Source organism: Gekko japonicus, unplaced genomic scaffold, assembly GCF_001447785.1.
Source record: "Gekko japonicus isolate JY-2015 unplaced genomic scaffold, Gekko_japonicus_V1.1 scaffold533, whole genome shotgun sequence".
Taxonomy (NCBI): Eukaryota; Metazoa; Chordata; class Lepidosauria; order Squamata; family Gekkonidae; genus Gekko; species Gekko japonicus.
This window is the reverse complement of record NW_015177023.1, coordinates 583,983-609,596: the sequence shown is the minus strand read 5'-3', so window position 1 is coordinate 609,596 and position 25,614 is coordinate 583,983. Positions and strand designations below refer to the sequence as shown.

Below are 25,614 nucleotides of genomic sequence, written 5' to 3'. Positions count from 1 at the left end.
GATTTATAGGGTTGCCAGCTCTATGTAGGCAGAGTAAGGGAAGGATGCTGAGAAAGAGGAAAGTTCGGCACCCTTCCAGCCTGCAGCCCATCCCAAGGGTTGCCAGCAGGGGGGCTAGGATTGTGAACCCCTCTCCGTCATTGGTGCTGTGCAACGCCAGGTCTATTAACAACAAGACCACAGTCCTTCGGGACTATGTGCAGGAACAACGGGTTGACCTGGCATGCATGACCGAGACCTGGGTGTGGGACGGGGAGACAGTGGCTCTCTCCCAATTAGCCCCCCCCCCAGGTTTCTTGGTCCTCCACCAATCACGGACTCGGGGGCGGGGGGGAGGAGTGGCTATTTTCAATCGGGTACTCCCATCTGCGTAGATCATGGGCTTGGAGTGTGTCGGCCTGATGCTGGAGGCTGAGGAGAGTTTGGTGATCTGGCACCGGTCAGTAGCCTAGACTTGTAGTCATGGGTGACTTCAACATCCATGCTGATGACATGACTTCCAGCCGGGCTACGGACCTAGTGTTGTCCATGGAGGCCCTGGGACTCTCCCAGTGTGTATCGGTCCCTACGCATTGGGCTGGTCACACGCTCGATTTCATCTTCGCGGCGGGCTTTACAGTGAACCAGATTACTGCAGAAGCAGTAACATGGTTGGACCACTATGCCCTGAAGGCCCATCTGAATGTTCCACCCCGACCCTGTTTAGGCGGCAAGCAGATTTTAGCTCACCTGCAGAGCCAAATGGACCCTATGCAGCTTCAGATGGCTCTACGGGATCTGAGGCCCCCTGGCGGCTTGTTGGATGAGCTTGTGGAGGACTGGCATGACCGACTCTCCACAGCCATTGACGAGATCGCTCCCAAGTGCCCTCTCCACACTCGCTCTAAGCGGGCACCCTGGTATACCCAGGAGCTCCGGTGGATGAAACAAGAACTGAGACAGCTAGAGAGACGGTGGTGCTGCGCTCGCAATGAGGCATCAAGAGCATCCTATAGGATATTTATGAGATCCTATGAGATGGCAGTCAAGGCAGCAAAGAGAGAATTCTATGCAGCCAGGATTGCGTCTGCTAGCTCATGCCCAGCCCAATTATTTAGAACAATCTGGTCTTTAACAGCCCTGCCGCAGTTCAGGCAAAATGCTAGGGAATTGGACATTGGCTGTGCGGCATTTGCAAGCTGTTTTGCAGATAAAGTCTTGGCACTCCGCTGCGACCTCCCCGCCACAGTTGAAACAGTGAGTGAACTCGAGGCCCCTTGCACGGCTTCGGTTCCGGGTTTAGAGTGTTTTAGCTTACTCAGCCTGGAGGAAGTAGACAGATTGCTCGTATCTGTGCGCCCAACCACTTGTAGCCTTGATCCGTGCCCCTCCTGGCTCATTAAAGCAGACCACGAGGGGTTTCAAGGTGCCCTACAGGAGATTATCAACAAGTCCCTCACAGAGGGACGGTTCCCGGGGGCACTCAAGGATGTGATGGTCTGCCCTCTCTTGAAAAAACCTTCTCTTGACCCGGCAGAATTGGCTAACTACTGGCCGGTGTCCAGTTTGCCCTATTTGGGCAAATTGATTGAGAGGGCGGTGGCGTTACAACTGCAGAGCTTTCTGCATGATGCTTCTATCCTAGATCCTTTCCAGTCCGGTTTTCACCCGGGACATGGGACGGAGACAGTGCTGGTGGTCCTTACTGATGACCTCCGAAGACACCTGGATCGAGGCGGTGTGGTGGCACTGTTGCTATTAGATCTGTCAGCCACATTTGATACGATAGACCACCAGTTGCTGACCCACCGCCTCGCCAACACGGGGATTAAGGGGCTGGCCTTCCAATGGCTTGCCTCTTTTCTCCAAGGTCGGGGACAAAGGGTGGCAGTCGGGGAACAGCAGTCCTGGAGGCACCCACCTGAGTGTGGGGTGCCTCAGGGCGTGGTGCTGTCCCTGATGTTATTTAACATCTATATGCACCCCCTTTCCCAGATTGCCCGGAGGTTTGGGCTTGAGTGTCATTAATATGCAGATGACACCCAGATCTATCTGATGTTGGGCGGCCAGTCGGACTCCAGCCCAGAAGATCTCTACCGGGTGTTACAAGCCATGGCTAGTTGGCTCAGGCTGAGTCGGCTGAAGCTAAACCCAGTGAAGACGGAGATCCTGGGCCTGAGTCGGGTCTGTTCGGGGTTGGGGCTCCCTCTCCCGACCTTCAGTGGGGCGCCTCTTCTGCCAGCGTCGGAGGTTAGGAGTTTGGGAGTGCTCCTGGACTCCGCTTTAATGATGGAGGCTCAGGTAGCAGCCACTGCCAAGTAGGCCTTTTACCATCTTCAGCTGGCTTAGCAGTTGGTCCCCTTCCTTGACCGTGATGACCTGGCCACAGTGATCCATGCGACGGTCACCTTGAGGTTGGACTACTATAACGCTCTCTACATGGGGCTGCCTTTGTCACAAGTCCGGAAGCTGCAGCTAGTGCAGAATGTGGCAGCCAGGCTGCTGATGGCTCACTAGGCGGGACCATGTCAGGCCTGTCCTGAAAGCACTGCACTGGCGACCAATAGCGTACCAGATTCGTTTCAAAGTGCTGGTTCTTACCTTTAAAGCCCTATATGGCCAGAATCCAGCATACCTGAGGGACCGCCTTTCCCCATATGTTCCCCCAAGGGCACTACGGTTGGGGACTCAACATTGATTGGTAACCCCAGGTCCCAAAGATATTAAAATTGCTGTCACCAGGGCATTTTCGGTGGCAGCTCCTACCTGGTGGAATGAGCTCCCAGAGGAGATCCGGGCCCTGCAGGACTTGGTGCAGTTCTGCAGGGCCTATAAGACGGAGCTCTTCCGCCAGGCTTTTGAGTAGGAGCCGCCACCATCACTATACCATCACCGTACCACCACCACTAAATGGAGTGGGTGTCATTGGGGAATGAGATAGCCCTGGGAGGAAGGACGGGTTGCTGTACCACCTGGAGTCTGTTATTTGTGACATCTGTTATTTGTGACATCTAGAGCACTTGTATTTTATATGAATGATCGTTTTATTGCTTGTTTTATTCTGTTTTTACCTGTGGAATTTTGGCATATGTACCCATCTGTTAGCCACCCTGAGCCCATCTGGGGAGGGCAGGGTATAAATTTAACAATAAATAAATAAATAAATCCCTGGAGATTCCTGGAGAGAGTGGGGTTTGGGGAGGATAGGTGTATAATTCCCTAGAGTCCATCCTCCAAATCAGCCATTTTCTCTGGAGAAATGAATTTCTGTTATCTGGAGATGGGTTGGAATTCCATGAGAACTCCGGGACCTACCTGGAGGTTAGTAACCCTGTCAATGAAGCTTAATCACACATAAGTGTGCATAGGATAGTGTTCTCAGTTATTTTCATGGATTTCAGGCCTATAGTTGACAAAATATACATAGAAATTATGCCAAAATGTTAGATTTACTATATAGAAACCTTGGCACTCTTCAAGGAAGTATTATGTTTTCTAAGTGGAATTGCCAGAGCATTCATACATTTCAAAGGTGACAGATGGGCAGCAGCAGGAGTAGAATTTGTAACTTCTGTAGTAAGGCAATATAAGAATTTGAATTCCTAATGTTGCCAAAAAGCTAAATCATTGATCTATCATTTTAGACCCATTTTCGAATGTAGTTTGGTGTTCTGTTTTTAATCTTTTCGTGTTTGAAGCTAGGTGGTGCATTTTATGGCTTAGGTTGAGAGCACAAGAACTGAGATGATGAAGATAGCTAGGAAGAACATAAATGGGACTTTCAGTCACATGGGCCTGAGCATACCAGCTCTGGAATAAAACCCCCAAAGGTACAGAGGAATAATCATCGCATGCTTCCTCTGGCCACGTCCATTGGTTCCGCTGCATTACCATGATGGGTTTTTGTACTATAGAAGAAGGTACCTGCTAAAAACGCAAATCAGAATCCTCAAAAGTGCAACTAGTACTGCTGATATGAAGTGTGGCCCCTGCCATTTCAAGGTCCTGTTAGACGGCTGTTTTTCCTTGAAGAATGTGTCCTTCTTCTGTGTGAGGCACCTATGCCCTTCTGCACTCAGGACTGACTAGGGTCATACAGTCTGTGTCTGTTGGCTCTGTGCTATGAACTCTTCACACACAAAAAGTTACCTCTGTTTTGATAGTACCTTTCTGCACTACTGGTTTAGCACTCATGTATTGAACCAAGCATGGGACTCTGATACCTGGATAACCTGGTGTCCTGATAATAATGTCCTCATAATAAAACCTTGCTTAGGAGTGTCTATGCTTTTTAAGACACAACGGCCGAGTTCAGACTGGCTGTTTGCCCCGATATAGGCACGAGCCAGAAACGTTTCACAAACAGATTAAAGGGGCCGTTCACACAGGCACATCTGTCAGGCGTTCCCCAGCCATACTCAGCCTGTCTTGTAACGCTTCCCTCCCGAGTTTAAAAGATACCAGGTGAAAGTGGTATCAAACCCTGGAAAGCGCGATTATCCCATGTCGATCCCGCACCAACAAAGTGTGAATGCCAAAAGATGCGTTTTCTTGTGCCATTATGCGCTTATGCACATATCTCCAGATTACCAAAAAGAAAGCCGCGCCTTACAGCCGTGCCTCCATCAGGGGTGGGCCAACAGTGTGAACGCTCCCTTGCGCCTCCTCCACGGTATGCTCCTGTATCAGTCGGTGCAGTATGAATGGGAAAACCCGGAACAGTTTGTTTTGGCTCTTTTTTGCCACGACTCCCTCCCGCTTCAAACTGCCAGTCTGAACTCAGCCAAGATGTTTAGGGAGGGGGGTGGTGGCTTTTCTTTCTATTCTCTGTAGCTCAAATGCCACTAATTTCTTTTGATCTTGTTTATGGCCTGTTCAGATAAAAATGTGCTTGTGGTGTGTGTCTTCTGATATTTGACTAATGATGGCAACAGAAGTGCTGATGCCAGGCCCAAGAGCTGTACTTAAAACCCACAGTTTTCTTGCCTTCAAGCTCAGAGCTAACCTAATTTTCTGTAAGAGAAAAAGATGCAATCGTTTGGCTCCTTGTCCACATATCATTGTTCAGATGACCTTTTCCCTCTGAAGCTGATGGGCAGTAAGGCAAAAAGGAAGACTGTTGTAAGCTATTCTTGTTACTCCTCCTCTTTCATCTTGCACTTCAAATGTTTGTCCCAGACAGATGCTCAGATCATCCTGGCTGGTTCTCTGCCGCTTATACTCTCATGTGCACACAAATGTAGCTTCAGCCAATGAAAGAAACGGGAGGTTTGCAATATTTCCAAAAGATAGTTTTGGTTTGGGATTAAGTGTGCTGTTCCCCAGACAGGACTAACAGATTGTATTGCCTAGAAAAATAAAATGGTAAGTCAAAGACGGGAAAAAAAATCATTCCAGCATAAACTGGAATACCACTGGACTCCTGTTTTATTTTGCTACTACAGACTCACGTGGCTACTCATCCAGAATTATTGTTAAGAAATACTCTCTGACAATCTCAGAGGAAATTTATTTTTTATTTCTTTAGAAGATCTGTACCCCATTTATCTAATAAATTCAGCTTTCAATAAATATTGTAGATAAAGAATTTCTGATATAAACTGCTGCTTTGATACTCTTTATTGTTTGCCATCAATACTCATTAGCATCTTCTTTCCATGATGCTGCTGTTAGCTTTGTTTGCTTTTATTTGAATGCCACCAGAGATCCAGAGTCCGGTCGTGCCATTTTCATCAATGTCAGGAATCACAAAGGCCTTTTAAAACTCTTTTTTGATATACATCAGACCTCAAATGCTTCCCAAATGGCCAGTGCCTGAAGACGGCATCTCACAGGGCATTGTTCTTTTATGATAGGCTTTTCATGGCACACTGGAAAGATGGGTAGAGTCAGGTGGGATGAGACCTATGATAGGTGGACAGATTCAGTCCAGTCTTTGCCTTTCTTCCACCACAGACACACACATAGACCCCCCCATGGAATTATCTCACTCCTAGCTTGTGCAGTGTGAAAAGGAAGGTGGATGATAATGTTCTATGTCTCCATTGAAGACTTTCTGGTGTTCCAAAAGCTGGTGCTACTTCCTGATCACATAGCTCTTATGACTTGATTAAGTGTTGTTCTCCTGACAGGCTGATCACATTGCCTCAAAAGATAAGTCACAATGAATCCAATAGTACCAATAAGCATGCACAGTTCCACCTGTGAGTAGCCTATTAAGATGTACCAATAGTACCAATAAGCATGCACAGTTCCACCTGTGAGTAGCCTATTGAGATGTACCAGTAGTACCAATAAGCATGCACAGTTCCACCTGTGAGTAGCCTATTGAGATGTGCACAGAAACAGTTGTGCAGTTAATAGTGCCTGAGTTAGGAGTAGCTTTTAAGGTTTAACTGCCTTTGATACCCGTGCTGCCACTATGAAGATGCTACGATGATGAAATAGCTATCCTTCCTCACAGATAAGATATGGCACTCTCGGAACTGTCTGTCTGTCCCAAGGTAATCTCACTCTGCCACTAAAAGCCTTGTTCACAGTAGGGAATGGCTGCTGGTGGTGAGTCACCTCCGCCCTCCACACCTGCTTCAAAAAAACCTTTTAATTACTTCCTACATATTAGAAAAATGATAAAATCTAGCTTAAGTGTAGTGCACGTATTTTCACACAGCAGAAATAGTGACATTAACAGTATGCTCTTTCCCAGATTCCCAAGACAGCAGTTTAGCAATGACTGTAGCAAACAAACTAGAATCCTATCTTTCTCATAGGAAATTTTTTTACATGCCTGATAATAAATTCCATCTTGAAGACATCAATGTTGCCAGTATTTTTGTTTTGTTTGGTTAACTTGGCTTTAGTGTCTTTAACAGCAAGCAAAATGTATGAACACATCTAGCTCAGTATTGCCTGTTCTGACTGTGGTGGCTCTTCAGGCTCACAGGCAAGGCGGCCAAGGATTCAACCTAGGACTTTTTACATGCAAAGTGGGTACTTTGCCATTGAACCACAGCCCCTTTCAACAGCAGGGAGACTTTTTCAGGATGGCAGGTACAGTGGTGGAAACATCTACTGAACAGTTTTGCAACTTTGGTACGTATTGTAATACGGTGTAGATTTCTGGATGCTGTTAGAAACCCTTGGAAAGCTGCTTGTAATCTAGTATTAGAGTGGCATATTGAGGTGGTACAAAACAGAACTTTTTACCCTTTTGGGGACCTGCTTGCAAAATAACTCCATGCTGCCCCCCCCCCCCGCCGCCAATATAAAATGCAGAAACTCACATCAGTTAATGTAGAGTAACTTAATTTTATGTTTTTCGCATGTAGCATTGATTGAAGTATAGCATTGCTGTAATATGTTGCTGAAATATAGCCAGGCTGTATTTCATAGCTGTTTTACATACTGTGCAAATTTGCCATTTAGCTTCCCACAGCCTCCTCTGCCAGCTTACCCTATTTCATTTCTTATCTCCTGGCCTCACAACCCAGCTGTGAGAGGCCTTTGTGACTCACTTTCGGGGCCTGACTAACAGTTTGAATCACTTGGCTACTGTATGCCAGTGATGGTGGCAAAGAAAAGTGACTTGTCTGCAACCATTGTGCATGGATGGTGTTATTATCCATCAAAGCTTCTATGAGAGGTTACAGAATTCTTGGTTAAGTATTCCTTGGGAGATCAATTAGACTCATTGGTGGCCTGCTGTGATTTATATAGTGCTTTGTGTGTCTGCACCAACTTGGACCCTGCAGCTAACGCAGACAGGTGCTGGATGTTTACTTAGCACCATAAAAGTTATTTTGCTTGAATGAATATCAGTTACTGCAACTCAGTTATGTGGACAACATACTTGGAAAGGTCAGATTCCTCCCAACTTATATGGCTGATCTTTGGCCATTGTGGCTGATTACATCTAGCCCAGGGGGAGCAGCCATGCAAGACCAAGAAATGGTAAATGCTTCACTAATAGAAAAGGCAGGTCTGGCTATCCTGAAAGACACTGCTGCTAAAAGATTAAAGTCCTCCTTCAGCCCTTACAGTATGTCACAGTATCAACCTGTGGCCAATATCCACTGTTCAGTCAAGCAAGTGCCAACAACTGAGCTCCAGGTCAATCAGGCTTCTGGTCCAGCTTTGATAAAGAAATATCTTTGGATGACCTAGCTGACAATCTCGGATCTTTCAGTGTGTTTTTATATCATTCACCATGAGATCTTTCTCAATTTCTTGGTGGGATTGGAAGTGAGAGGCTCGGTACCCTAGTGCTTCTACTCTTACCTGACAGGTTGTTTCCAGAGTGTTCTGCTGGTAGACTATAAGTCTTAACCCTGGGATTTCTGCTGTGGTACCCCACAACACTCTATTTTGTGCCCCCTTCTATTGAACATCTACATGGATCTCTAGGAGAGGTCATCTGAAGTAAAAGTGTCACATTATATACAGACAGAGGGCCAGTGTGGTGTAGTGGTTAAGAGCAGCGGACTCTAATTTGGAAAATTGGTGTGATTCCCCAGTCTTCCACATGCAGCCAGCTGGGTGACCTTGTGTCAGTCACAGTTCTCCCAGTTCTCTCACAGCTAGCCCCATCTACTTCACAGGGTGTCTGCTGTGGGGAGAGGAAGAGCAGGCACTTGTAAGCCAGTCTGAAACTCCTTCAGGTAGTGAAGAGTGGGGTATAAAAACCAACTCTTCTCTTCTTCAGGTCCAGTACTACCTTAAAGACCAATAGATTTGGGGGGCGGGGGGTTATGACCATTGAGGCATTAAAGCTCCCTTCATAAGATCTCTGATGAAGGGAGCTTGGACTCGTGAAAGCTTATAGCCTGAAAATCTTGTTGGTCTCTAAGGTGCTACTGGATTCGAATGTAGCTGTTCTACTGGAGACCAATATGGCAACCCTCTGAAAATATGTAGAAGAAACAGAGTTGGTTTTTGTACCCCCGCTTTTCTCTATCCTAAGGAGTCTCAAAGTGGCTTACATTCTCCTTCCCTTCCTCTCCCCACAAGAGTCACCTTGTGGGAAGGGTGGTATAAAAGTCTAATTAAACAAACAAACAAACAAATAGGTGAGGCTATGAGAGTTCTGGTCACCCAGCAGGCTTCATGTGGAGGAGTGGGGAATCAAACCCAGTTCTCCATATGAGAGTCCACTGTTCTTAACCATCTCACCATGCTTAACAACTACACAACACTGTTTCTTCATTCCACCCTGTCCAGGTGTATCTGCAGATGCTCTCACTAGGTGCCTGGTGACAGCTTATAGTAATTCAGATAAGGTGTGATTGGAATATAGATGGAACTCAACTGGTTCTGGATGAAGTTGCACTCCCACTTAAATAGCGGGTTTACAACTTGGGAGTGCTTTTGGATCTGGTTTTGCACCTGAATGCTTTAGTCATCTGTGTTGCAAGAAGTGTCTTTCACCGGCTTCAGTTGGTGAGTCAGTTGTTGCCCTTTCTGAGCAAAGGTTGACCACAGAGATTAGTCACATCTAGGCTTGATTACTTGGATGTGTTATTCATGGGCTGCGCTTCCAAATTTTTAAAAATTCCAGTTGATCCAGAATGCAGAGATAAGCTTGTTGACCAGGGCAGGATGAAGTGCCAATATTGAAAACACCCTTATACTAGGAACAGTTCTGCCTAAATGGTCTGAGACCAGGCTATCGATCGGATGCTTCCTTCCATATGAATCTGATTGGAAACTGAGAGTCCCTTTTCTCTGTGTCTGGCCTTCTGATGTTAGACAAGATAATATGGCTGAGATTACTTACTCTGTGGTGACTTTTTGGCTCTGGAACACCCACTGAAAGACATTTACTTAATGCCATCTCTGCTATCATTTAGGTACCCAGCTTAGCCTGACCTTTTTTGCCCAGTCTGTTAATTATAGCCTTCTTCTGCTAAAATGTTTTAAAAATGTTGACTAGATTTTATGTTGCTGTTCTTCTTCCTCATTGCTTTATTGTTGTATACTCAATTTTAATGCGTGTAAAAACCATGTTGAGGACTTTAAAAAGGATTTGGTTTTTTTGTTTGTTTTTAATTGAACTCTCCTAAAAAGGAGAGAATTTTATTGCTTTAAATTTACAGAAAAAAGGGAGGGTATATAGATGGATTAAGAAAAGGTTGAGTGATGAGTATATTAGTATGTTAATCTTTTAACCGTATTAGTACAGTCCATATCTCCACTGTGAGCAGTCGATCTTCTTGCTTCTTTACCTGTAAAAGATAAAAATTAGTTAGATTAGTAAAGTCCTTTTGGGTTAATATTACTATTGTCCTTGCAGCACATTCAAAAGTTCATCAGACGTTGGGGCGTCTGCCTTTCTTCTCTCTTAGGTTATAGGAGACACCTCCCACCGCTCCTTTCTCCTCCGGTTCTTCGTCACCTCCCTCCGGATTGCTGTCCTCGTCGCTGCTGAAGATTTTCCACTTAGCGAGTTCTGCTTCCTCCTCTGAGCTGGCGTGTCTCTTCAAAAATTCTTGTGCTTTGAAAATGGAGTCAATCTTCTCTCTTTTGTCTTTAAATTTAAAGACCAGTCCTTCTAGAAACAACCACCTGTAATTAATTTGATGGTTTAAGCAAGAATGTGGTCAGCCCTTTATATGCCTTCCATTTCTGTCGAATTTCAAATGGCACGTCTTTCAGAATCCTTATAGCTTGCTCTCCAATTTTCAAGGGCGTTGCTGAGGATTTGTTTGTTAAGTCTGGTGTTATCAATCTGCTGATGGCATCCAGCTCTATTTCTCGTTTCCATCTGAACCAGGTGAGGTGGTCAAGACTTTGAATGGGTGCCTGGAAGCTGTGATGGACTGGAAGAGGGAAGATAAACTGAAAGTCAATCCAAATAATCACAAACTAAACATGAGCCTGCAGTGCGATGTGGCTGTGAAGAAAGCTAATGCAATCTGAGGATGCATTGTGTCCAGATCAAGGGAGATGGTAGTTTCGCTCTATTCTGCTATGGTCAGGCCTCACCTGGAGTACTGTGTCCAGCTTTGGGCACCACATTTTAGGAAGGATGTTGACAAGCTCGAGTGTGTCCAGAAGAGGGCAACCAGGATGGTGAGAGGGTTGAAATCCAAGTCTTATGAGGAAAGGCTGAAAGAGTTGGGTATGTTTAGCCTGGGAAAGAGAAGGCTTAGAGGGGACATGATTGCAGTCTTCAAGTATTTGAAGGGCTGTCAGGTAGAAGATGGAGCAGATCTATTCTCTCTTGCTCCAGATTGCAAGACTAGATCTAATGGGTGGAAATTACAAGGGAGTCGTTACCGGCTAAATATCAGGAGAAACTTCCTAACTGTAAGAGTGGTTGAGCAGTGGAACAGTCTGCCTCGGGAGGGGGTGGATGCTCCTTCGCTGGACGTTTTCAAGCGGAGGCTGGACAACCATCTTTCGGGGATGTTGTAGGTATGTAGGGCTATCTTTCAGTATCCTCCTGCAGAGTGCAGGGGGTTGGACTAGATGACCTGCAAGGTCCCTTCCAACTCTAACATTCTGTGATTCTATGAAATAAACCTGAGTTGATTATAGAGAGTGACTCAATAGGCTGGCGGGGGGGATGCTTGTTTTCGGTGGAACTATAGTCTCATAGAAGGATCAGATGTGGCACTTCTGAACCCAGCCTTCCATATGGAAGCACCGAGACTAGGAGTGTCTTATCATTTTCAGCTGATTCACCAGCTCCACCATCTACTGCTACACCATAAGAGATCTGGCCACTGGCCATCCAGGTTTATTTATTATATATGGAATAAGTGTGCCTAGAAACCTCGATTGGTCCCAAAAGCTGCTGTCTTTTGATGGGTATGGACACGAAGGAGTACATTTCTTCAATACACCAATGACTTGATTACTGATCTTTGTATGGATTTAACTTCATACCATTCTGCATCTCCCAGAAAGGTCCTGCTCTGGGTACCATCACAGGCAGATGGGAAACTGGCATCTGTGAGAAGCAAGGCATTATTCATTATCACTGCAGCACCATACAACCCTTCAATTCTGCTTTTTAGGAGACAGGTAAAGATATGATTCTTTTACAAGGCTTTTAATTACATATTTTATTTTGATTTGTTTTATTGATGTCACTTACAGTGCAACCTTAAACAGTGTTATGCCCTTCTTTCTTTTTTTTGGATCCCCCTAAGGGAAATTTTTTATTGATTTTTTACAAACTACAAACTACAACTGAAAATATGGGAAGGGGAACTACATCTAAGGAGAAAGAAAAAAGACCCACTAATAACTAAAAACCCAAGAGTAGGAGATCAATACATCAGCTTGACTCAATGTTACTTTTAAAAAGCTATTAAAACAATGAACATAGTCGGCTATGCTAGGTTAATTATCTTTTAACTATTAATTTAACTGCTTAAAGAAACCCACCGAGCATCCCAAAATCATTTCAGAGTTTTCAGGCACAAATCAGAGTCCTTCAGCCACTATTTATTCTTCTCTTTTCTAATCCTTAATTTATATGAACTTTTGGGGGCAGCCGCCCCCTTTTCAGAGGGTGAGTCCTCATCCGAAGACCCCGAGCCTAACTCACCATCAGATTTGCTTCCTTCTTCTTCCTTCTCGTCCTCAGCTGGTTCCCCGAGCTGTGTTCGCAGAAAATCCCGTGCCTTAGGAACAGAGTCAATCTTTTCTTTTTTGTCGTGAAGTTTGAAAATGACGTCTTCTGGGATTAACCATCTGTAAAAATAGGATTAGTTCTTTATAATTCTTTCTCTTCTGCCTTATGTCAAATGGGATGTCATTTAAAATCCTGATATTGTTTTCCCCAATTTTCAAGGGAGTTCCCATAGTTGCTTTCAGAATAGAGTCTCTCACATGTCTCTTTGAGAATCTGACTACTATTTCCCCAGGCAGAATATTTTTCTTGATGTATATGAGGAATAGGACCTATAGACCACATCCATCTCGCTGTAGAGGTACTTCGTTGTCAAATCTGTCATTGGGGCTATTGCTTCACTCAGTCGTTGCTTCAGATTCTCTCCTTTAATTTCCGGAACCCCTTGAAACCGTAGGACCAAATTGGCTTTCTCCATTTGCAACTGCAAAAGTTGTGACTCTTCCGTGGCTTGCTTCATTTCCAGCTTTTGCACCTTTTTTCTTAACTTTTTTAGTATTGGCGTCCATTTCCTTCACCTTCTCCCTCATTTGCTCTGTTGCTTTTAAGGATTGAGTCAATTGTAGCTGCTGTGAAGCCAAACTCTGGTCAATTATTGACAGTTGTTACTTAATACTAGTCACCTCATCCAGCAGAGGGCGCAAGGAATCTGCCAACATTTTTGAAAGCTCAGTGGTCTCTTCCATTCAAGGACTACCCACTAGTTTCGCTTTCAAAAGTTTTTCTTTCTCCGGTTTCTTCCCCACCATCTTTTTGGATTTGTTTACTTATCGAAAAGTTGCTAAAGTCTCTGATATTTTCCCAAATGCTTGTCTGCGCTTTGGTAAGTCTCTGAAAACAGTTTCAAATGCTTATTTTTCCGTTCCCCTCTATTCCGTGTTTTTGTTCATGCGTTTGGGAGGGGCACCTCCCCTGCTCGCTTCCCATCGCTCTTTAAGGGGGGAAGCTTTCTTTTTAAATCTTCATGCTTGCTTCAACCCAACTCACAGTTCGTTGTTGTTCAACTGGCCTCGCTCGGCATCGGTTTTTTTCACCCGATCTCCAACGTTTGTCTCGGTCAGCAGCACTCGTACTATATGGTCACTCAACGGCAGGACCTTCGGGGCAGAGGAGCACCTCAATTCTCCGGCATCGCGCCATCGAAGAGGTCGCCTCTCAAAAGCCCCCTGGCTAGGAGCCTTTTACGAAGGCTCCGGGGGGGTCGTGACCCATCACACCCCCTCCTACACGCTGGTGTGCAGTTTGCATCCCCGGGGCATCCGGGAGATGCATCTGCCTACATGTCACTATAGACCAGAAGTCAGCGTTATGCCCTTCTAAGACTATTGTCTACAGTTCAGTGGGTTGTTTTGTCATTGTATGAACCTGTACTGTGTCTGTGAGTCATGATTTATTTCTATTGATGATTTTCATTTGTTTAATTTTGTACACAACTTAAAATATTTTAAACACAAAAACACTCTAGAAAACTAGTGTATAAGCATCTTAATAAATAGCTCTAAACCCGAGGTGTCAAACTCATTTGTTACGAGGGCCGGATCTGACATAAATATCACTTTGTCGGCCCAGGCCATGTGTGCCATAAAATGTAATGCCAAGTACCCAAGATACAAACTTATAAAGGACAGCAGCTGCTAAGCTCTGAGTTGGTGTGTCCTACCCACAAGTCCCCATGAGTTGGGTGGTAATGCAGAGAGGCATGTGACCTTGCCATGAAACCCCGAGCTGGCATGAATGCAGCTGCAGTGGCTCCCAACATACCAGTAAGGCTGCCATTGAAGAGAAGGGGTTCTCCTGGACTGCCTTATGGTTGATGCTCCTGCTCTAAACTGTGGTGCCAACTGTATTACTACAGGTCTCTTTTCTACCTAGGAAAGACATTTTCCCCATTTAACCACAAAATGTAATGAAAATGGCAGCCACTGAACATTTTACTGGGCCCTCTTAGTATGCTAGAGGGGCTAACAGCATTACAAACAATAGGATGAATTGCTCCTAAATGGGTTAATCCTTTCTGTGGACTGGAGTAAGCCACTTGAAATAACCTGACACATCCTCTCCCAGGATGTGTTAATGGAGAAAATGTGCACCTGCAAATTTTAATTGCAACATGGTGTTTTTCCGAGGCTGAGAGAGTGATAATTGTTGTTGGCTTGTTTAACTATGTGCTTGCAACTCCTATGAAGTCAGGAGCTGTAATCAAATAATTCTGTAACAGTTTCAACCCAGACATTTGTGAACTGATAGCAGTGAAGGAGACAAAATTTATTCTATGCAGTATGTTTACCAGATTATAATTTTCAAAGGATAATGATGGGAAAATAATGATGAAAAGAATAATGATTCTTTTTTTAAAAAAAAAATCATGATGAGTTTAAATAATTTAGGATTGCCACCTTTTCCCTGGCAAACCTCCTGTACTTTCAAGGGCTGTGTGGCAACAAAAGCTTAACAGGTGAAACTGTCTCTTCCATGTATCTACAACATATTTAATTTCTGTCCCACAAGTAGGATACATAAAATAAAATACATAAAATGAACATTCAACACTACATAATAATAAAATACAGTGCAGTATATTCCAATGATGCCAAATTCAGTCTACTATTAGATGGTGTTATACATCTATCCTGCAGATAACTTGGTGGTTGACAGATAAGCATATGGAGCAGAAGTCCATCAGTAACTATTAGCCAGGAACTCTCAGATATTAGATAGGAACTCTCAAGTTGGGGCAAGTGATGCACTGTATTCTTGGTGCTTGGGGGGGGGGAGCAACAGTAGGAGAGCCTCTACTGTCCTGGCCCCACTGCTGGACCTCCTGATGGCACCTGGTATTTTTGGCCACAGTGTGACAGAGTATTGAACTAGATGGGCCATTGGCCTGATCCAACATTGGCTTTTCTTATGTTCTTATGTAGAATCCATGGGGGAGTTTTCCTTGTCACAGGAATAGCTCCCCTCCTGAAATGAGAAACCCTGGAAAGGAGTCAATACTACTGTATAGGGTTGTCAGATTTTCAACTGATTTCTATAGCAGTACCTATGGTCTGCTGGTATTAGCAGTAATGTTTTTCTCCATGCCATGAAAGATATCAGAGTAGATCAAGGTGCTGTTAGAAGACACAAGAGGCAGTGGGGCCAACATTTATTTCTGATCAGTTTGGACACATAGTTCTGCAGAACTTTGTGAAGCTCATAAATTTTAAAATTACTAGAGACACACAGCTTGCATTTCCATTTACAAGTATTTCTGCTTCCAAAGCTCTAAATTCTTTCCTTAAGGAGACAACAAAATGAACCAAGTTCCAGTGGTAGCTGTGTTACTCTGCTGTAGCAAAAAAAAAAGGGGGGGGGAGTCTTGTGGTACCATAAAGACTTTTTTATAGTATAACATGAGCTTTGGTGGCTTATGAAGCCAAGGGACAGTTCAGGGATCAAGATTCCAAACCTATACACAGAGATCTTGACTGCATGTATATTATGCCTATATCCATAGATTCTTCTGCCAGTACAGTTGGCAACTTGAAGACTAGGGGGTATGGCTTCTCTGCTTTAATAGCTTTGAGACAATTGTTTCAGCAAGGGAAACTTCAGTCATGAAAATGTAGTGATAGAAAACTTGTTGAATATGTGTTTGCATTGCAGCTACTAATGGCCCTGCCAGAAAAGAATAGGCAACTTTATTTTCCACAATTGAGTAATTATACTGTGTAAGATTGTTGTTGCTCAACTAATTTTCAAGCAATTAAGTAAGTAATTACAGCCTATTTAATTGAAATACATAGGCAACACTTTGTTCTCAGTACACAAATAATAACATGTAGCAACTTCTTTATCTTCAAGTCACATTTTGTTATCTCTAATGTCCAGTTTTGTGAGTTGTTTTTATATATGGCTTTTCCATACCCTTGACTTCTGATTTTCTTGGAAGTTGGCCCACAAGCATTGGAATTACATGTTCTTTCATGCATCTGCCCTCCCTATGCATTTTCACAGTTGTTGAGTCAGTTTATCTTCTTCTGCACATGCCTTAAATAATCAGGATTTTGAAGGAAGGATGCCGTCATCGGTAGCATCGTCAGTGGCATCACAGCAGCCCACCCTCATTTTTTGTGCATGCTTCTATTGATATATCAATTTCACTGCTGCATTTTTAAAGGCACTAAAATATAGCTGCATCTATATACATTGATATATTGTTGTAATGATGGGTTAAGCACGTTCTCTGAATTCACAGCTTTTTAAAAAGTAATATTTAAATGAAAACTGGGAATTCAGAGAACCTACTTAGATTATCATTACATTGGTATATGCAGGGGTCATTTCGTAGAAGAAGAGGTGCAGGAGCTCATTAGCATAACTCATTTGCATATGCCACACCCCCTGACATCACCAAAGTGTGTCAGAAGGCAACACCCACCGCTCAGGCTCCACTGGACTGTTTTGGATTGCTAGCTATTGGGGGGAGGGGAATGCACAGATCTGCCCTTGCAGAGGAGAGAGAGCTTGTACCTGAATAAAACTCAGTCTTAAAGGTGCCACTGGACTGTTTTGGATTGCTATCTGGGGGGAGGGGGGCTCTGCAACCTAACTAACTGCTTCTTGCGCCTCATGGCCCGGGGCTGCTGGGAGCAGGGGGTGGGTCTTCTGGCATGTACCGCCCCCTGGGCTCTTTACTGCCGGAGCTCCGCTCCTGTGCGCTCTTGCAGGAAATGACCCCTGGGTATATGAATATATTGATATTTTAGTACCTTAAAAAATCAAAAACAAAACCACTCATCTTGGGGGGTAAGAGGGAGTGGTTTGACGATGACTGCAGTACAGTCATCAAAACCTGGGCTGGAGGAGGGTGGGAGTGGAAGGGACAAAGAAAAGGATTGGTGCAAAAGTGGTCTCAAAAGAACCTTCAGAAAAGGATTGGTGCAAAAGTGGTCTCAAAAAAATGGGGGGTGGGAAGCAAAAGCTAACAGCACAAGAATGCATGGAGAAATCAGTGGATAGACCAATCAGCATGGGGCCGTAACAGACACACACACAAAAAAAAACCATGCAGAAAAGGCCATACTTTTTGTTTGTTTTAAAATAGCACTTGTTTGAAGAATCACATTCTAAATTATTTGTGGTAACAAGTAAAAACTTCAGTATGCTGTATTCAGTGTGTTGAGTAAGAATGGACATTTTATTGATAAGGTTCTATCAAATGGCAAGTTAGGTTAAAAGATTTACAGTGCAATCCTGAACAGTGTGACACCCTTCTAAATCCATTGAAGTCAATGGGCTTAGAAGCATGTATCACTGTTTAGGATTGTACTTGTAGCATTTATACCTTCCAGCATGGGATTCAAGGAGGTACACCTAGGGTTCCCAGGAGCAATCCTTTCTAAGCACTGACTAGACCCATCACCCATATAGCTTCTGCAAAGTTGCTGTGCCAGGTGCTATCCGACTATAACCTGGGACATGCTGATTTAGCTCTCAAAACCACATCTTTACCTAGAACTGAAACTTTTGGCCAAAGGTATGTGGGAGAGCCAGATTTGTTTTTAATTGTAAAACAACCCCAGGGGCTACAAGTGTACAGTGGCACCTAATTATTTTCCCTACATTATCTTCACAATCCAAATCCCCACCATGGAGCTATCAGCAAATACATTAAGAAAATATTGCAATATGAAGGGCTTAACATCTCATCTCCGCTGTTCTAGTAATTTTGAAGCCTCTTGTCTTTAAAATAAAAACAAATATGTTGAGAGATTTTCTGAAACTTTCACAAGGTTCCATATTCTGTCCCACTGGGAGAGATCATCCAGGGACTTTGAGTTGTCACTAGTATGCAGAGGACAGTCTTCCTTTCCACTGAAGAAGAAGAGTTGGTTTTACAGCCCGCTCTTCACTACCCAAAGGAGTCTCAGAGTGGCTTACAATCACCTTCCCTTCCTCTTCTCACAACAGACACCCTGTGAGGTAGGTGGGGCTGAAAGAGCTCTGAGAGAACTGTGACTGCCCCAGGTCACCCAGCTAGCTTCATGTGGAAGAGTGGGGAATCAAACCTGATTCTCCAGATTAGTGTCTGCCACTCTTAACCATTACACCACACTGGCTGAGACCCAGGGAACCTGTGGATATTCTTAACTGGTGTCTAGCAGTCACAGGTACAGGATGAGGGTCAACAAACTGGAATTAAATCCAATAATAGGTGCTGTGGGTTGGCACTAGAGCTGACTGGGGAATAGATGTTCAATTTGCAGTGCATAGAGTAAGCTTGCAGCCTGGACATGTTTTTGGATGCCCTGTTGACCCTGGATGCCCATGTGAATGCCCATGTAAAATTTATTAATTTAAAACATTTATTAGCTGGCTCTCCCTGTGATCTTAGTTCCTGGGCAGGAACCAATGGGAGAAAATGGTGCATCAGATACCCCCCGTCCTAAGCCATATAGGGCTTTAAAGGTCAAAACCAACACCTTGGATTGGGCTGGATCAGTAGCTAATGTAATTTGCTGTAATATCAGAATCAACTGCTCCCAATAGCTGATCCCAACCAGTAATCGAATCACAGCCTCCAAACACTAGCACTAGCTACAGCCTCCAAAAACTCTTCAAGAGTAGCCAAGTAGAGCGCATTGCAATAGTCCAGTCTAGATGTAACTACGGTATGGATCACAATGGCTAGATCTGACTGACCCAAGAGTAGATGCAGTTGATGTGCCAGCCAAAGCTGAGCAAAAGCTCTCCAAGTAGACAGGAGTGCATCTTTCCAATTTAGATTGGTTTATCTGTTGCAGCCTGGTAGGAGAAAGACAGACTTGCCTGCAAACACACCTACCTGGTAACATTGCAGGTGAACCACTGTAATGTGATCTGTGTGAGGCTGCCTTTAAAGATGGTTTAGAAACTTCAATAGGTTCAGAAAGTGGCAGCTGGGATACTTTTAGGAGTGTGCTTGGTGAGCAAATTACTCCCAACTTGTGCCAATTGGTTGCTAGAGTGCTTCCAGGTACCAATACAAAAGTCTTTAAATTGCTTGGCTGCAAGGTAGCTGGCAGACTGCTTACACCTAAGGGGGGGGGGATGTCCCATCCCTTTAATAAAGTATTATTTGCCAACTGCCCATTTTCACTGATTAAGCCTCTACTAAGGAGGCAGGATCTTTTTCTCCAGGCATGTTGGCAACCCTACCTCCACACATACACACATTCTCAGGATCAGTGTTCCCTCTAAGCTGAGTTAGTGTGAGTTAGCTCACAGTTTTTTAGCTTCTGGCTCACACATTTTTGTCTTAGCTCAGGAAGGACAGCTCCAGAGCAAACTAATTTATGCAGCAGCCAAATGGCTGGCTCACAACTTCAATGCCAGTAGCTCACAAAATAGAATTTTTGCTCACAAGACTCCACAACTTAGAGGGAACATTGCTCAGGATAGTGAAAGAAGATTTATTGTAGAAATTCCATTGGAGAAATCTGATCAGTATGAAACTACTAAGAGTAAGGCCCGTTGTGGGAAGAAATATGACGAGATCTAGAAGGAAGCTCCAGGTGAGTGTCCCAGCTGTGGCTGGTGGGGTGGCAGAGAAAAGGGGAAAATAGAGGGAGGCAAGCCATGTTTATTTATTTCTGCTTAGCTATAAGGCAGGGCTGTCTCAAGTCATTTTGCTGTCCCAAGTGGGTAGTATGGGAGGACAGCCTCATGGTAACAAGTATGGTTTCCTCCACCCCTGACTTATGTTGATTTGGGTTTATGCAGTGGCAGCTAAGGTAGAAAAGCACCTCCTCCTATGCCATGTCTTCTGGGTTCCAAGGGTCTGGAAAGTGGTTCCATAGCCAGTTACAGGGTTGCCAACTCTGGATTGAGAAATAACTAGATTTGAGGGGTAGAGCCTGGGGAGGGCAGGGTTTGGGGTGCAGAGGGACCTCAGCAGGGTATAATTCCATAGAGTCCATTGCCCAAAGCAGCCATTCTCTCCAGGAGAACTCTCTCGGATATCTCTAGGTGGTGCCTGGAGGCTGCCAATACTAAGGGGAGAGCCAGACCTGTAGATTTGAGGGGTAGAGGCTGTGGATGGCAGAGTTTGGAGTGCAGAGGGACTTTAGCAGGGTATAATGCCATAGAGTCCACTGCCCATTGTAATAGCTGGGAAATTTTCTGTAGGGGAAATTATGTGCTGTGGCTGGGGAACACGATTATTTCTGGGAGATCTCCAGGCCCCACAGGGAGATTGTCAACTCCAGTGACCGTTGAAGGGAAGATTGGGATATGTATTTTGGCAACTCCAGTGACCATTGAAGGGAAAATTGGGATATGTATTTTACCTCAGGACACATTGAATGACTCCCAACAGCAGCAGCAAACTGTTTAGAATGTTAGAGGCAAAGGCCAATTAGGCCACATATGCAAATGACATGTGTTCCGACTGGCTAATGGGGGGAGAGGAACGGCAAGCTGTTTAGAATATTGGAGGCGTGACTCAGGCAACACAGCCAGTGGATAGGGACAGCTTCTGAGTGTCAGATCAGGGTGTCAACTGATTTGGGAGCATGTGGAATGTTCAGGAGAGTCCATGACCAAAACAGAATTATTATAGAGAGATATGACGGTTTTTACAGCCCTTGGCTGTGCTGTTTGGCACTCACTGTCCCTTGACCTACAAATGGTTTCTTCTTAGAGACCTTCACCAACAGCTGAAAAGACTTTTTTCCCTCCTCTGTAATGAACATTGGTCCTTGAAGACATGACTTTATCATGGTTTTCCCATTTCACCAGGCTTTGTAACTCTCTCTCATTGAAGTGATTTTCCTAAGCACTCAGGGTAGTCTTGTGGGCATTTGGACTCCTTAAAAGGGGGCATTTACTTAATGGAGAATTTTACTCTATGGAGGGAAGGATTAGTCCTTCCCTTCCTGCCCCGAATCCTGATGACTTGGGAATGGCCTTTGCCCATTCTGGAGGGAAAGTGTCATCAGTCTCAAGTGAGGGGGCAATGACTTTGGGCCAAGGAAAGTAGTTGAACTAGGTACCAAGGTAGTTGTGTTAGGGAATTTCTTGTTATTTTCTTGCTAGGCTTCCCTGTACTGTTAGCCCAAGGGAATATTTTTCTGTAACCAAAGTTCAGGCAAACTGTTCATTGTTTTGAGAACTGCAAGTTATTAACCACTGTTGCACTTTTTGTTTTGCCTTAAATGCAATCCTTTAATAAAAGTTTTTTTTAACTCTGCTAGGATTTTTTTCCTTCTCAGGCTTGGTCCCATATCTAGGCAGCATCCCCCCCCCCAATAGAAGGAGGCAATAGCCTAGGAAGTAGGTTCAGGACAGACAAAAGGAAATACTACTGTGCACAGAGTGATTAAGATGTGGAATTTGCTGCCAGAGGATGTAGTGATAGCCACAGGAATGAACAGCTTTAAAAGAAGATTAGATAGATTCATGGAGGGAACCTCCACATTCAGAGGCACTAATCCCCTGAATCCCAGAGCCAGGAGGTAACATCAGGGGAATGCTTCAGCCTCTATGCCCTGTTGTTGGCTCTCCAGAGGAACTGGTTGGCCATGGTGTGAGACAGGATGCTGGACTAGGTGGACCATTGGTCTGATTCAATAGAGCTCTTTGTGTGTTAGAATCATAGAATTGTTAGAGTTGGAAGGGACTTTGCAGGTCATCTAGTCCAACCCCCTGCATTCTGCAGGAGCATAGCTGAAAGATAGCCCTACAACATACCTGAAAGATGGTTGTCCAGCCTCCGCTTGAAAACGTCCAGCGAAGGAGCATCCACCACCTCCCGAGGCAGACTGTTCCACTGCTCAACCACTCTTACAGTTAGGAAGTTTCTCCTGATATTTAGCCGGTAACGACTCCCTTGTAATTTCCACCCATTAGATCTAGTCTTGCAATCCAGAGCAAGAAAGAATAGATCTGCTCCATATTCTACATGACAGCCCTTCAAATACTTGAAGACTGCAATCATGTCCCCTCTAAGCCTTCTCTTTCCCAGGCTAAACATACCCAACTCTTTCAGCCGTTCCTCATAAGACTTGGATTCCAACCCTCTCACCATCCTGGTTTGCTCTCTTCTGGACACGCTCAAGCTTGTCAACATCCTTCCTAAAATGTGGTGCCCAAAGCTGGACACAGTACTCCAGGTGAGGCCTGACCATAGCAGAATAGAGTGGAACTAGCACCTGTCTTGATCTGGACACAATGTGTATGTTAATGCATCCTAAGATTGCATTAGCTTTCTTCACAGCCACAGCGTACTGCAGGCTCATGTTTAGCTTGTGATCAACCAGAACACCTAGATCCCTTTCACATGTGCTGCTGTCAAGCCAAGTCCCTCCCATTCTATATCTGTGCCTTTGATTTTTTATACCTAAGTGCAGGACTTTGCACTTCTCTCTATTGAAATTCATTTTATTTGTCTCAGCCCACTGTTCCAGCCTATCTAGATCATTTTGAATCCTGACTCTGTCTTCTTCGGAATTAGCAATCTCACCTAATTTTGTGTCATCTGCAAATTTGATAAGCATCCCCTCTATGTCTTCCTCCAGGTCATTTATAAAAACATTGAACACCGGGCCTAGGACCGAGCCCTGTGGCACTCCACGTAGACGCAGAGCCATTTACAAGCACTCGTTGGGTACAATTTTAATCCATCCAAGGGTTGCACCATCCAGCCCACACTTAACCAGTTTATCCTCAAGGATATCATGAGAAACTTTGTCAAATGCTTTACTGTTCTTAAGTAGAAGGGGTACTGTAGGTCCTCTCCAAGTTATAGTAAAATCCCTGACCTACTTCAAAGGTTAATGTGGTAGGAGAAAGAGAGGGGGAAGGGTGAGGGTTTGTCCGCTGCTCAAGAACCGTGCTTCAGCTGGGAACCCCTCCTCCCATTTAAGTGCATTCTGCTTCTCTAACATCTCAGAAGACTGCCTTTAGTTAAACTTTGTCCCCAGTGCTTGTAAGTTTTTTACAGCTGTTGTCTAGTTTTTACTGTTTGGTTTGGGTTTTTAATAATTTAATATTGTAAGCTGTCTTGAGCATTTATTTTTAAATAGAAAGATGGGGTATAAATATTGTAATAACAATGAAGTGTTGCTGTCCTGACCTGGATAGCCCAGGGAGACTCCAAGGAAGTCCAGGGTTGCTATGCAGAGGTAGGCAATGGCAAACCAACTCTGAACATCTCTTGCCTTGAAAACTCTAGAGGATTGTCATTGCAATAGATAAAGTGTTATTATTACATACAATTCCAAGAACTGATCTGGAACTTTTAAAGTTTCCTTTGGGGATGATCTGCAGTGGAAAATGGACTGGGAAAACTCTCATTGATTTGTCCATGACTTTTGGTGGCATCTATCATGGTACCTGTCTGGGCCACCATGGTAGGCTGGGACTATCTTTGTTGCTCACAGCCTTATGAAGCTACCGGGAGAGGCTGTTTAAGGATATGGAATGTCTCCCTCTTCCACCCTCCACCTAATTCTAGGAAGGCAGTGGAGACACTGAATCCATGTCTGGGTTATGTTATAGACTGGATGGGATTATGTTGTTGCTCTTCTGAATTTTCAGAAACTTTGCATATAGTATAAATATACCATCAGGGCTCCATGTTGATAGTCCTTTTTAAAAATGTAATCAATGTCCCATTGATCCTCCTGGGAATTCTGATGAAGCATGAAACCAATCCTAGGCATATTCCATTGTAATTTATAGGGCTCCCCCCACCCCCAGTGACATGTTTAGTACAATTGTGTCTTGTACAGCACTCAAAGTTTGTTTCTTGAGATAGGTTTCAGCTCTTTTTCTTTCCTGTCATAATAAAAGTTATGCTGGCCCCGGTGAGACGTGCCGGAAAATGCGGGGGGGGGGGAGCGCGGCTATTTGCACCGTCACATTCGGATGCGCTATTATGCTATCAGATGCAATGGTGGCTTCCCCGCAGCACAGGACAACGGGGGAGGAAGCCACGCGCCGGCGCAATCACACCGGGAGGCTTCCATAGGTGGCCCATGGCAAAGCGTTTGCCACTACATGCAGTGAGGTGGTTTTTTACTGCACGGCTTCGGCGGCTTGCCACGGGTTCGCCACGGGAGTGCTACGCCTCCCAGATGTTCCCGTGTGATCGCGCCCGGATACTCCGCAGGACTCCCGTGCCTTCAGCAGGGCAAATGTTCTGTGTGAACAGGGCCAATGTTAGCTTGACTTTAGAATACTACCGTTAAGTAATTTGCTTGGATTTTTGAATACTTCAAACACACAGCTCTGCCTTTAGTCTGTTTTGAGATGTCATGTGGTTTTTGCAAAATGTCTTGCACACTTTTAAAAGAAAATATGCTTCCTTGCTGTCAAATAACCTCTGAACCATTTTAGGGATCAAGCCAGCAATAAACTGTCATCTCTGACCCTATCTGTGAATCATATCTGGGGAGTTGCGATTGCTGGTTGTGACTTGTCAGTAGCTTGACAGGATTTCCCCACAATTTTGTTCCAGGTGAAAGTACACTACTAAAGGGGGGGGGGAGTGAGTGAGGGCAAACTTCTTCACTTAATATGAACTACAATGCAAATAGTGTTGCTAGTTTACCAAGTAGGAGGGGAAACTGTATGCATATGCGTATGTGTGTAAAGGGGGGGGCTAAATTCACAGAACATTCCCCAGTCAGTGTTCCATTTCTGGATACCCACATACACATGGCCTGCTTCTCTTAGCATCAATCTGCTTTTGTAGTAAATGAAATTGTTCCCGTACCCCATCCTCCTTTTGAAATAAAGGGGGTAAAGTATTGGGAAGTGTTAACAGGAGCTGGTTGAAGCACCAGTGCCACAGCGGTAGCTTAAAGTTAAGGAAGGATTTGTGGCATCTGGAAATGTTTCTGGAAATGAACTTCAAAGGGGGGGGAAGGGAAATTGGTGATTCCAGTGGGTACTAACTTCAGGGCGGTTTGTGGCAGTGCAGGGCTTGCAGAGTCCCGTATGGCCTGAGGGGGAGATGCCTGTTTGAAAAC

General features: G+C 44.5%; 1 protein-coding gene across 2 annotated transcripts in view; it reads left to right on the top strand.

Annotated features, from left to right (window-relative positions):
- KCTD1 (potassium channel tetramerization domain containing 1) overlaps positions 1–25,614 on the top strand; it is a 127,603-nt gene that overhangs the window by 24,745 nt on the left and 77,244 nt on the right. The window lies entirely within an intron of this gene.